This window comes from Callithrix jacchus, chromosome 4 (assembly GCF_049354715.1).
Source record: "Callithrix jacchus isolate 240 chromosome 4, calJac240_pri, whole genome shotgun sequence".
NCBI classification, from domain to species: Eukaryota; Metazoa; Chordata; class Mammalia; order Primates; family Cebidae; genus Callithrix; species Callithrix jacchus.
The window spans coordinates 90405872-90420955 of NC_133505.1; the positions used below are offsets into that span (position 1 = coordinate 90405872).

General features: G+C 36.9%; 1 long non-coding RNA gene across 5 annotated transcripts in view; it reads left to right on the forward strand.

Annotated features, from left to right (window-relative positions):
• LOC118152905 (uncharacterized) overlaps positions 1-15084 on the forward strand; it is a 169302-nt gene that overhangs the window by 16067 nt on the left and 138151 nt on the right. For all 5 annotated transcript variants that reach the window (XR_004741917.3, XR_004741918.3, XR_013534863.1 and 2 more), the window contains exon 2: positions 11457-11598. This is a non-coding gene — a long non-coding RNA (uncharacterized LOC118152905). The remainder of the gene's footprint in view (positions 1-11456; positions 11599-15084) is intronic.

Sequence of the window (15084 nt, forward strand, 5' to 3'; positions counted from 1 at the left end):
TTTATACATTCATGCTATCCCCATCAAACCACCACTGACTTTCTTCACAGAATTGAAAAATAAAACTACTTTAACTTTCATATGGAACCAAAAAAGAGCCTGCATAGCCAAGAAAATCCTAAGCAAAAAGAACAAAGCTAAAGGCATCACACTACCTGACTTCAAACTATACTACAGGAACAAAAAACAGCATGGTACTGGTACCAAAGCATGTATATAGACCAGTGGAACAGAACAGAGGCCTCAGAAATAACACCACACATCTACAATAATCTGACCTTTGACAAACCTGACAAAAACAAGCAATGGGGAAAGGATTTCCTATTTAATAAAGGGTGTTGGGAAAACTGACTAGCCATATGCAGAAAACTGAAACTGAACCCCTTCTTTACACCTTATACAAAAATTACCTCAAGATAGATTAAAGACTTTAAACATAAGACCTAAGACCCTAAAAACCCTAGAAGAAAACCTAGGCAATACTCTTCCAGACATAGGCATGGGCAAAGACATCATGACTAAAATACCAAAACAATGGCAACAAAAGCCACAATTGACAAACGGGATCTAATTAAACTAAAGTGCTTCTGCACAGCAAAAGAAAGTATTAGCAGAGTGAACAGGCAACGTACAGAATGGGGAAAAAAAATTTCAATCTATCCATCTGACAAAGGGCTAATATCTAGAATCTGCAAAGAACTTAAACAAAATTTACAAGACAAAACAAACTACCTCATCAAAAAGTGGGCAAAGGATATGAACAAACATTTCTCAAAAGAAGACATTTATGCAGCTGACAAACATATGAAAAAATGCTCATCATCACTTGTCATTAGATAAATGCAAAATCAAAACCAAAATGAGATACCATCTCACGCCAGTTAAAAAGACAACCATTTAAAAGTCAGGAAACAACAGATGTTGGAGAGGATGTGGAGACATAGGAACACTTTTACACTGTTGGTGGGAGTGTAAATTAGTTCAACCATTGTGGAAGATAGGTGTGGCAATTCCTCATGGATCTAGAACTAGATATACCATTTGCCCCAGAAGTCCGATTACTGGGCACATACTCAAAGGAGTATAAATCATTCTACTATATTACTGTACCCATTTTACCAATGAGGAAATTAAGCCTTAGAAAAGTGAAGCAACATCCTAAACCACACAGCTAATATGTAGTGAAGCCTGTGCTAGAACCTAGGCTCTCTTGCTACTGAATACCTCCTCCCTGTGTAACCATTATAGTATACATGTTTCAACCTCCATGTGTTGAAACATGGAGTGTACACTATGTATGATGTGTACAGCATGTATGACTCTAGTAGAACTGTTAATGAGAGGAAGGAAAATACTGAATGTGTATCCAATGCATCTATTTTTAATCCTAAGGGTTTTAGTACAAAGCACACTGAAGTTAACTTGAATACAGGAAATGTGTCTAAATGGCGATTGTGGTCATGAAGAGAGGTGCCAAAACATACCAAATAAATTCTACACATTTTTCCACATTTTGCAATTGCGAATTGTGCTGCTATAAACATGCATGTACAAGTATCTTTTTCATATAATGACTTCTTTCCTTCTGGGTGGATACATGGTAGTGGGATTGCTGGATCAAATGACAGTTCTACTTTTAGATTTTTAAGGAATCTCCACACTGTTTTCCATAGTGGGTGTACTAGTTCACATTCCCACCACCAGTGTAGAAGTGTTCCCTGTTCACATTCATGCCAACATCTATTATTTTTTGATTTTTTAAATTACTGCCATTCTTGTAGGGGTAAGACGGTATTACATTGTGGTTTTGATTTGCATTTCCCTGACCATTAGTGTTTTAGAGCATTTTTTCATATGTTTGTTGGTCATTTGTATATCTTCTTTTGAAAATGTCTATTTATGGCATTAGCCCACTTTGTGGTAGGATTGCTTGATTTTTTTCTTGCTAATTTGTTTGAGTTCATTGTAGATTCTGGATATTAGTCCCCTGTCACAACTGCAAAAATGTGGAACCAACCCAAATGCCTATCAATCACCAAGTGGATAAAGAAACTGTGATACATATATATATATATATATGAATATGATGATACATATATATATATGAATATGATGGAATACTACTCAGGATACATACATATATATATATATATATATGTATATATGTATATCCTGAATAATACTACTCAGGATACATATATATATATACGTGTGTGTGTGTGTGTGTGTGTGTGTGTGTGTGTGTGATGGAATACTACTCAGCCATGAAAAAGAATAAATTAAGGACATTGACAGCAACCTGGATGAGATTGGAGACTATTATTGTAAGTGAAGTAACAGGAATGGAAAACCAAACATCATATGTTCTCACTCATAAGTGGGACAAAAACTATGAGGATGCAAAGACATAAGAATGACACAATAGACTTTGGGGACTCATGGGGAAAGGATGGGAAGGGGTGAGGGATTAAAGACTACAAATTGGGTTTAGTGTATACTGCTTGGGTGATGGGTGCACCAAAATCTCATAAATAACTACTAAAGAACTTACTCATGTAGCCCATTATCACTTGTTCTCCCAAAAAACGGTGGAAGTAAAAACAAAATTCTACCCATATTTTTCAAATAATATTTCTGATAAAGGTCTTGTATCTAAAATATATAAACACCTCTTACAACTGAATAATAAAAAGACAAATAACCCAATTTAAAACTGGGCAAAATATCTGAATAGACATTTCTCCAAAGATGATATACAAATAGCCAATAATCACATGAAAAGATGTTTGACATCATTAGCCACTAGGAAAATATAAATCAAAACTGAAATGACATAACACTTCACAACACTAGGATGGCTATGACCAAAAAATCAGATAATAACAAGTATTAGTGATGCGAAGAAACTGAAACTCTCATGCATTGCTGGAGGGAATATAAAAGTAGGTGCAACTGTGTTAGAAAACAGTCTGGCAGTTCCTTAAATGATTAAATGTAGAGTTGCCTTATGATCCTGCAAGTCCACTTCTAAATATATACTCAAGAAAGATGAAAACATATGTTCACCCAGAAACATATATAAATTTTACAGCAGAGTTATTCATAATAGCCAAAGGGTGAACCCAAATACCAACTGGTGAATAAGTGAATAAATGTGTTATATCCACACAATGGAATATTATTTGGCGATAAAAAGGAATAAAGCACTTATTATACATTAATAAAGTATATAATAATATACACACACTAGTAAAATATTTTCAGAACTTCAATGTTTTAAAATGTATTTGTTTTACTCCGTCATTTGACTGATAGTTCTGCTGATATTGAATTTCAGGTGAAAATCAATTTTCATTCAAATTTATTATATCAATTTTTAAAGTCATTATATCCATATTTTTGTATTCATTTTCCTTTAGCTTACATGTTGCTTTAAATAAATCTGATTTTCTGATTCTTGATCCTTTGGATGTAATATAGATAATATATTATTATATATATACTTATTATTATACTTGAAAACCACTATGCTAAAGGAAAGAAGCCAGTCACAAAATACCATATATTACATGCTTCTATTCTTATGCAATGTGCAGAACAGGGATATCTATAGAAACAGAAAGCAGATTAGTGGTTACCTATTGCTGGAAGAGGTTGCAGGAAGGTGGGCAGAAATGATAACTAAGGAATACAGGGTTTCTTTTTGGGGTGGTTAAAATGTCCTAAAATTGACTGTAATGATACTCACATGTATCTGTGAATACGTTAAAAACATTGAATTCACTTTGGATGAGTAAAGGGTATGTTATGTGAACTATATCTCAGTAAAGTTGTTTTAAAAATAAAGTGTGCATGCATGCACATGTGTGTGTGTGTCAGCGGGGTGTTTGTGGGCATACTTAAAAATATGATTAATGAAGAGGAATGGGTCCACATGGTTCCAGACACTTCATAGCAACATAATTAAAACATGAAATTATGTTAACACAATAATTTTTTTTACATATAAAGCATGTTTCTAAGATTCTTAATTTTTCACTTTAAGGCATTATACTAACTTTCAACACAGACAGGGAGAAATTCGTTCTTTCTTACATCTTTTCTTGCACACTTCCCATTCCCCTCCTCATCACTCATGTGCACACTTCACATCTCCCCTCCTTAGAATATAGTTATTATCACAATTTTACTTAGATCTATATTAGTATTTACATTATTATGACTATGTAAATGGTATTGCAGTTGAGCTTATTTGATACCTAAATGTCAAATCCTCTCTTTGAAATATATTCAGACACATTACAGTTTCTACTAGGTTTGCACCTGGGTCTTTTGACCTGTTCTAATCTGTCCTAGTTACTCATTAAGCACAGCTTTGGCCCTGGGATCTAAGGGAATCCTGGGAGTTTCTTTTTCTCTGTATGTTCTTGGATCTCCTGTTATCTGGACTCAGTGTTCCGTACCTGTTGGCGTACTACTTTGATTTGGTCGAACTCCTCCTCCCATAGCTTCCGGATATAGCACATACACTGAGTGAAAATTTTCAGAGCTTGGATATTTTTAAATGCATTTGTTTTACTCCTGCTTTTGACTGATAGTTTTGCTGATATTGAATTCCAGGTGAAAATCAATTTTCCTCCAAATTTATTATATCAGTTTTTAAAGTCATTATATCTATTATTTGTATCCATTTTCCTCTAGCTTCCATGTTGCTGTAGATAAATCTGATTTTCTGATTCTTGATACCTTGCTGTTTCATACTGGAAGCCCTATAATTTCTTTATTCCCCGTGTTTTAAGATTTCATGGTGATGTACATTGGTGTATATCTTTTTTAAACGTATCATGCTGAACATTAGATGGGCCCTTTTCAATCTAGAAACTCAAGTCCTTCAGATATAAAAAGTTTCTGAAATTGCTTCGTAGATTTTCCCCCTTAGCTTTGTATCTTTTTTATTCTTTTTCTAAAACTTCTTTTGTTTAATTGTTGGACCTCCTGGACTGATGTTTAATTTTTATTTTTTTACTTTTTCTTTCATATTTTATTTAGTCCTTATGCTCTACATTCTTTAAATTTTCTTCAAATTTACTTCCATCCCTTCCATATAATTTTCATTTCTGCTATCATATTTTATTTGTGAAGGGTTCTTCCCTTTTTCTCTAAATGTTTCTTTAAACATCTTTCTGTTTCTCCTCATAAATGCACCATCTTTTATCCTTTATTTCATAATAGACTGATAGCTTTCATATTTCAAGATTAGATCATATAACATTGCAGAAAAGAGATAGACATAAGTTAGTCTAGAAGATACATGACTAAATTGAAGTTTCAACTAAAACATTTAACACTTTCTGTAAACAATAAGCAATATATTTTCACTCATCTTCTCTGCAACTATTAATAGGTTTTTTTAAAGCTTACATCTCACTATACTATTTATTCTAAGATGCTCTTCTTCTAGATTTGCTTTGGTTAACACTTTATAACAGAGACTTTCTGGGTGTCTGGGTAATCCTTAATGATCCAGTAGCCAGGTATGGTCTTATGGGACCCGAAGAAACTTTGGCTTCTGTGGTGGCTATGTGCAGGCACCAGGTAGTACACCCAGAAGTGCAGGGAAACTAATGCCTCTTGTATTTGACCAATAAATAGGAACCAGAAATGAGCCAGCACATAAATTGCTCACTTCCTCTAGTTCCCTCCCAGCAACAGACTCTTCCAAACTGCTATGATTACATGTGGTCTTCCTGAAGAAATACCATGTGACCAATTATTCAGCCTGTGATTTCCTAAGGAGGTATGGTGAATTGACAATGCATTTGCTTTCCTTTCTTTCTCCCTCAGTTCTCTCTTTCATTTCATTGGGATTGTACTGTCCAGAAAAGTGGCAGCTTATAAACTTTGCTTCACAATCTGTTTTCTAGAGCAAACCTCCTCATATGTTAATGTTTATAAAAATTACCTGGGTAATTCAATGAAGTACGGAGTCTGATTCAATACTCTTGGGCTGGGGCCTGAGATTCTGTTTCTAACAAGCTCCCAAGTGATGCCAATGCGGCTGGTCTGTGGGTCACATTTTGAGTTACAAAGCTGTAGAAAACACAGTGTAAGGCAATTGGTAAAGAAACATATACTAATCCCTCCTATGCTTTATTAATATGTTGTTAAAGCTGTTACATATGGTTAATTTGGCTGAGGTACAGGTGGGTGACACAGTATTAGAACATGGTATCTCCTGTACTTGAACATTATCAGAGAACGAATAATTATAAGGATTGTAGTGTTGGATGGTTGCTTCTGACATCAATAGAAGCCTTGCAAAAAAAAAAAAAACATATTGGCTCAAGAGAGCTAACTGATAACCTATGTCATGCTGTGACAGTCAGAGGACCTTATGGCAACTTTAACAAAACTTTCATCTCCTGAAACTGCATGACTGACTGGGCTGAAGTTCAGTCCTTCGATTGATTTATAAGATGGCAAGTCTGAGAAAAAGAAAACTAAATGTGTAGACTCAATAGTTCCTCTGTGTCTAAATGACAGTTCTGATAAGGAAAAAAGTTCTGAAAATTGAGATACGAACACTTGGGTGAATATGCCTGAGAGTCATTAACCCCCAATTTTCCTGAATTCCTTGGCCATTGGAAACAAGTCCTTGCCAGAGGCCGAGGAGAGTATGTGTAACCCTTTGCCAGGCCTTGGAGAGTATATGATTACCTCAACTTAAGCCAATGGCTCAGAAGATGATATTCACTGTCATTAAGATCTGTCCTTACCATATTTTATTGCTTCCAGAAAATAACCATAGTCAATCTCAGCACAGCCTAAGCAGGGAAGTTCAAGACTGATTCAGAAGCAACAATTACATACCAACAGAATTGTAGAAACAGGAGAAACACACACACACACACACACACACACACACACACACACACACACCAGCAGAAACATGGGGATACATGTAGCATGGTATCTTGAGGGGTTTAACTGTGGTAAGGTGCAGCATTTGGGTTGGGTAAGAGATAATTCATAGAGATTTCACACAATTCAGTGTTCTGACGAGTATGTCTATAGCTAGCCTTAATAATTTGTTGAGATAATTCCTTAAAACTTGGATATGCAGTGGCCTACAGTAAGTAAGGTAGTAATGCCAGAACTTTTTTTGGCAGAGTATTGAAGAAAGGTCATAAGGCTCAGTATGGTGGAAATCTTAGAAATGAATTAGCACATGGGACTCCTGACTATGTTCCTGAGAGGCAAGAGGGAAAAATCCCTTCTCTAAAGCAATAAGGAATGCACTGTTGAAGGGAACCCACAGTATCTTTGAGACCTTTGGCTGTGGTTGTGCTCTAAAGGCCACAGAACTTGAATCTCAATATCAATGGGGATGGCAGTATTATATAACAACTGAGGCTGGTAGCAGCATTAATTATCGGAGGTAAAAGGGACATGATTGCTGTAATAGGCAGTAAGACAAGAGTGGCAATCAGTGAGCCTTGACCCACAGATAGCAAGATAGAAGGGAAATTGACTTGAGTGTTGCTTCATTTGTGTAACAAAAATAATTGATATCTAAAAAGCAGACAGCTGACATCAGTTGCAGGCATGGAAAAATCATCACTTTACCTGGTTTTCAGACTGGGTATAGTTCACAGCACCAGAATCTAGTGAAAAAGAGACTATTTCCCTTGGAAAAACAAACTGAAGTGTCAACTCAGATACAAGTAATAAATATGATAAATATATAGAAGTCTTTTCCTCAAAGACTCTGTGACCAGGGTAATTTTGCTCTGGGAAAAAATGGAGCACCCAGACTTTTTGAACACTGCAAGATATGGTGGCTGAGCTGATACTTATAAAAGGAGATCTGATCCATGTTGCTTCACTGGGTAGAGTGGAGATTTATGGTGTTCAGATAGTATATGGACTTTTAGTCCAAGGTTTTCTCATTGTGGGTCCAAGCAGTTTGCAGATCCATTCCATGGTTGTACTTCAGATATACACTTAGCAAATGATAGACTCCTCACAAAGAAGGGCCAATTACAAGCTCCTAGGGCTAACCTCCACTCTCTTGACCAGGATAAGTGTACCAAAAGCAATATAGCATCCTAAGAAGTATTGAAATGAGCACTGCTATCAAACACTTAGAAGATGTAAAGTGATCTCCATCATGTTCAGTTTACCTGCCAGACCTCTGCAAAAACCAGATAGATCATGGTTGATGTAAGAGGACTACTGGAAATGTAGTGTGGGTCTCTCTTTCTCTCTCTCTCTGTGTGTGTGTGTGTGTGTGTGTGTGTGTGTGTGTGTGTGTGGTGGGGGTAGTGGTGGCGGGTATCGGTAGCTTCATTTTTGGCTATTATATCAAGATACTTGGTATGCAGCTATTAATTTGGGGAATGGTTTCCTTTGATCTGTAGCAGTAGGAAAAAATAAAAGCAATTTCATTTACATAGCAAAGATAGCATTTCACCTTCTCTACTTCCTTTCACAGGTAACAGACCTAAACTGCAGTCTCTCACTGCCTATTCCTGTTCCTCTTCCTTTTATTCATCACAAGCATCTTCTTTCATAAATAGGTTGAACAAATAATACCATCTTGGAGTGGTAGAAAGTATTTCTTGAATGATTATACAAATTAATACAAGGTAGAAGTAAGATTTATGCATTCCAAATAGTCCATTTATGGAATTTCTGCTTCCCTAACCTGCATCTTTAGGCTCTGCTAGGTTAGAGTTCCTGCGTCATAGATGGTACTGACTTCTTCTAGGAGATAAAGTCAGATCCACTGCACAGAAAGCTATAATTACCACCTGGCCATTTTGTATTAAGTATTACTAGACCAACAAAGCCTGAGATAATTCATCTTGATTATCATTAGGACCTTGGGTTGTGACTACAAATTTGGGGGCATGGAATAATTATATCTGATAGCCAAAGGACTCACTGGGTTGTCTGCTGTGTGCTTCTGTGGCCAGTGATAAGGGGGAGTTGGCAACTCCATCAACCATGCAGCATAATTGAAGGCTTTGACTCCTCAGGAACGATTGTTTCATTCCACTAAGTCAGCACAATGCCAGCCAAGGATGAGGAAAGTCTAGAATGAGGTAGAGTAGGGAGCTAACTATTAACTATGCCTCCATAAGCAACTGCAGCATTAAGGATCAAAGCTTAGCTCAGCATTAAGAATTAAGCATCCACTGTAATGGCCAGTGAAATCTCCTAAAGAGACCAATTCTACTGGTCTATTTGCCACTGGCCACCATATCTGAGGTGCAACTCAGAACATTTTAGGTGTTCAATAAATGCTTGTTGAAGAACAAAAGATATAAAATCAGCAAATTTCTTCTACTTATGATGGGAGCCCCTAAGTATGCTTTCCTAACAGCTTTCCTGTCATTAGTGTAAATGATATCCTGTACTTCTAATAGTAAATCATTAATTTGAGTTTTTGCTATAGATCACTGTCATGATCTTCACTTGTGTAAGTTTTCCAAAATTCTGATCAAAAGAGAAGTTGTTTGATCACTGATGTTCCAACTTGAAGCTTTCACAGATCAAATATATTAGAATATAAAGGCTGTCTGAACATCTTTTGTCCATTTAGGTCTTCTCTAAGTTTGAGAGAGCCAGGGCTGTTTTTGATGCTTGCAGTGTATTAGATAATAAATATTACATGGAGTCAAAATAACTGTAGTATATTTTGAACGTTTACAAGTAATAAAATAATGTTTTTAACTCTCAAAGTAAATTTATTATAATTCCCTTTTTATCATAGGCTGTCAAAAGTCTAATAATGAGGCTCATCATGAACGTGGGACTGGGACAAATGGATCTCGAGGTTCCACTCCACTGAGCTTGATCTTGCTCAACTCATAAGAGTTTTAACTTGTTGGTACTTTAAAGCATTTCTCAACGACTCTTTTATGCTTCTGAAAAATAGTTCTGCACTTCCACAAAGTGCATCTGGAAATATTGGTACATTTGGGATAATAGCTTTCATATTTCAAAATTAGATCTGATAACTTACTCTATGGAACAATGAGAAAAACAGAAGCTCAGCTAGAAGAAATTGTATAACATGCAGTTTACATTGCTATACCTAAAACTACGCGTAGGTAATAAGTGATATCATACCACTTGGGGGATATTTTTGGAAATAAATACTATTCCTTTTATTAAGTTTAAATAAATGTTACATACATAGGTAGCAGAAAAAGTATACATCAGTGGGATATGTAATTTTTAAGTGTGGGTTGGTGATATGGTTTGGCTGTGTCCCCACCCATATTTCATCTTGAATTCCCATGTGTTGTGGTAGGGACCCAGTGGGAGATAATTGAGTCATGCGAGGAAATCTGTCCTGCGTTATTCTCATGATAGTGAATAAGTCTCAAGGGACCTGATGGTTTTAAAAATGGGAGCTTCCCTGCACAAGCACTCTCTCTCTTTGCCTGCTGCCATCCACGTAAGACATGCCTTTCTCCTCCTTTCCTTCTGCCATGATTGTGAGGCCTCCTCAGCCACGTGGAACTGTAAGTCCATTAAACCTCTTTCTTTTGTAAATTGCCCAGTCTTGGGCATTTGGTGTTAATCATCCTTGGAATCTTCTGGAACTAAAATGTTTTGCAATAATCTTTGAGTGTGCCCATGATCACAAAATTGAGTAACAGAGATATGGGGACCACAGGCACAGAATCTTATTGTAGACATGGGATCAGGATATGGCAAGGCTAATTATCTTTCTTGTGAGTATAAACAGTTAAATGTCCTTCTGGCTGTCAGATTTAGAATCCTACCAACAACTATTTGTAGAGCAGAATATTGTGGCAGGCACTGCTGTGATGTTGACTTAAGACTCCTTATGAGTGGTTACTCATTCTCATTTATCACTGTATCCATAATGCTGAAGACACAGAAAAAGCTTAACAATTATTGATGGAATGTTTTTAAATGAATGCACTACCACGTTTGATCCTCACACTGACCCTGTGAGATACGTATTATAAACAATTCTATAGGTGAGAAGCTGAGGTCAAGTAGCTAGTTAGTAGTAGATTTACTAGCTACTGAATCTTAACTTGTAGGTAGATTAAATTTGGGATCAATTATGCTGAGATGTCTGGAGGGCAGAGTATTATGGTACAGACATTTGGAATTTGCTTGATGGCCTTTATTTGCATATAAAAAACACATTACATAGACAAGTGATATAAACACTCATCTGGAGTCAGAACTATGACTAAGTGGGTAGCTCTGATCCTAAATGTTCATGATATTGATATTCCATATTATCTATTCTATATGAGACTCTGGGAGAGGCATTTGCTTATATATTGTTTTTAATTTGAATGCCTGTTCTATTTTCTAGAAACCTAAGCCAATAATTTCCTGAGCAACTGAAAAGTGTTTAAATTGTATTTTACTTGTTTTTCTGTCTCTTTTTTCTTGCTTAGAACAATATATTTGAGGCCAAAGATCATATCTCGTAATGAGAAGCAGCATAAGATGGAAGCAGCTGAATGAATAAAACTGAGATGAAATAATTTGTCCAAAGTTACACATTTGGTAAGCGGTGGAGCCTGGATAAGAATCCAGGTTAGTATATTTCAAAAGCTGTTAATATTCCCACTTCCTTCCCTCAGATACCTGAACAATCATAAAACATCTAATTATGTGAAGTTGTTTGGTCCTAACATATAGTTGGATCCTTTCTGCTCTGGTAGAGACCTTATAACTGAAGTTAATGATGTCTCATATTTTTATACTTTGAACCTAGGAAAAACAAATCAGGCAGTGGAAACATGTATAAAAGAGTAACCAATATATTATTAGCTGCTGTGTACAGATGTTTAAACAGTTAATCATTTTTGCTAATTGTGCTGTAATTCTTTTCTGTTTGTGGCACGTGCAGATCTTGGTTGTAACTTTGACTGCAGCATGTTCTTCTAGATGGTGAAATCAGGCTTGTATGGCTTGAGAATTAATACAAGATCTGACCTAATATAAATACTAGATCTGCAACTGACCATACTGTCATGATAGAACTTTCTCACTGGACACATAACAGACAGTTCTGTGGGGCCTGGTAAAGTGATGCTTTAAGTTGGAAGTAAAAAGTAGCATCACCTAAAGGGACTCTTGACAGATGAAGCAGGTGTGAGGCTCCAGCAGTACCTCAGACCCTCAGGGAACACACTATGTCCTGCAAGTTAATCAATAATTCTGCTATTGATAACTCTTCTGACCTTCTGGGACACATCTGTGAGGATAATGTGTGCCAAGAAGTCCACCTGGAATCGACTGAAGGCCAGTGTTTCAGTTTGGGTGTAGAGTGGTGAGCACAGAAACTTGTCCTTGCTGGGTGGTCTGGAAAAGGATGTTGTTCCAGTTCAAAAGAATGAGTTGGAAAATTGCCTACATACACATTCATGAAACAGTCTAATGTGTTCTGGAGGAAATTGTGCATAAAGTACTACATTCTAAGGATCTGGTACACAATCCAAACATCACAATAGAACACTTAAATTTATTTTATTATTTATGTCTTTATTTAACAACTATTTATGGACTACCAAGCATGTGTCAGGCACTATCCCAAACCACTAAGGCTCAAAGATGAATACAACAGAGTTTCTGCCCTCAGTGAGCTCTCAGTTGAAGGGGGTGACAGGTATAACAAAATGTGGTCATAAAATAAGTGCAATATTATTGGCAATTTTTTAACTGCAGAGGATATTACTGGAGCATGAACAAAGAGCAACTAAACTAGTGTGGTGTTGTAGATGAAGTTTCAGGGAGGTGTCCTGGTCAAGGTAGCTCTTGTGTTGGGTCTTAAAATAGAAGCTGTAATATATCTGAAAAATATAGGGAAAAAAACAGTCCATGCAGAGGAACTTGGAGAAGCAAAACACCAAATAGCAAAGTGCCACTTTGGAGAATGTCATGAATTATCTTGTTGATTGAGTGTAGTCAAGATGAATATAATGTGTCCAGAATGTAATCTTCCCTGTCCAAAAGCATAGCCAGATTGTTCTCTTTCTCGAGTTCTTTAAAAAAAAGAAAAACAAAACAAAACAAAAAACCCAAATAACTCTACAAAAAAAGAAAGAGTCCTAATTTGGTGTGATTTGCAAGTATCCATAATTTGAGTGATAAATTAGAGTTCAAGTGAAGAAATTTCTGTGTGTAATAATCATGACAACAGAATAACTCTCTGCTCTGTTTCTGGATAAAGAAGCTTAAGTCTTGGAAAGAAGCACCTGCTTTCTGCAGGGAGAAGACTGCCAAATCGAACAGAAATGTAATCAGGACCACTACCCTGGCATCTTTTTAATGGAGACACTGATCTCTGCCTTCCCTTCTGGTTTGTGCAGTTGTTTTTGATTGACTGTCTTGGTCTGTGGGACAAGGACAGTTTCAGAGGTTTCCATTCAGTTTTCTCCACTGATACCTCTTACTTCATAGGCTGAGGACTCAAAGTAGGGATAACTCCCAACTGCCATATATGTTGATTCCAGGTACAAAATAGGAAACTGAGAAAAAGACCACTTGATCCATAGAGTGTACAAGCCAGATTTTAAACAGAACTCCATTTATTGTCTGACATCTGAAAGTGCCTATCTAAAAGGGTGCTATGATGAGGCTTTTGGTCTCTGGGAATCAGTGTCAACTCAGATCTTGTGTCTTAATATGTCTGGGTATTCCTCTTTTCCCAGTGTATCCAGTCACCCAAGTATATGAATGTATGTCCCTTTAAGAAAGGACTGGGGAAATCATTACAGTATATGTTTATTGCAGCGTTGCAGTGTTCTTTTAGGGACCCCTTCGAGTCAAGGGTTTTGGATCTGCAAATTGGCCCAACTCTAGAAACTGAGCAACAGATTATAACTTTTAAATAGGGCTATGTCCTTAGCTTCTTGTTCTCCATTCCTCCTTTATTCTTGTTGTAGAGGTTACACAGCACCTTTTCTGGCTACTGGTCTGTTGTATAACTTGAAGATGCCATGTTCTATTAACCATCTTCACAATTCCCTGTGAGTCAAGACCCTTAGCTACCTCAACAACCTTGCAAGGGTAATTGCACCTTCCTAGCCTCTATTCCTTTCAGTTATATCTTCCTCCACCATAAGCCAAGGAAACTCAGGCATTTCCACTTTTCTCAGCATTTGCCATAGCTCTCTTCAAGCATCAAAGAGCTACTCTAGCAGTGAGTTTGTTGTATTACCTGGAGTCCTTGCCAGAGTACTAAATATAATTCACCAAGAAAGCATCCTCAAGCCAGTAAATTTTTGCTTATTTAATCTTACATTCTGGATCCCTTTATATAGTACCTTTTACCAAGCTGGGTCTAATTATGAACCAGAAACTACAATGTAATATGAACAAAAGGTTTTAAAAAGTAAATAATTATTAAACTATGGTACAGGAATAAATATGAAGATATAAAAGTGACTATAAAGTGACCCCTGTGGCTGAGGAAAAATATCCAAGAAAGGAACATCTTGGAAGGAAGGTGTCCTCCCAAGGCCAGCGTTCAGACCTCAATAGAGTAGGTGTGGTTGCAACTAGATGGCTGAGATGCTTGCTGGGTTTTTTGGGCCAGAGCTGGTCTGATTTCTTCAGGTGGCAGAAAACAACCTTTTGGAGTATAGGTGAGCTGGGGCTGGTGGGTGAGAATGGAGAAGGGGTTAGGGTGCCATTGCCAGTGCAAGTTCTGGGATACACCGGTGTCGACAACAGGAAGACTGCTGTGAGTTGGTCACTGGAAGGACTGCAGTCATCAAGGAAAACTGTTCAGCTTCCATATGTAGTCTTGTATACACATGAGAATACCTACGCAGTAACAAAACAACTACATACTTTTAACGAGATCTATCCTTTTTATATGTAGAGAAGTTCTCTCGTACCATTACCCAAAATGAGATGACACGCAGTTCCAACAGTCTCAAGAAACACTGCAAAACCGTTTTCAGAGTAATCCATCCAGGTGTCCCATCCAATAGTTTAGAGTGTCAAGCTTTCTCAACCAGGTTTCTTAGCATGACAGACTTGCCTTAGGTGAAAATTCAAAAATCTCTGGAG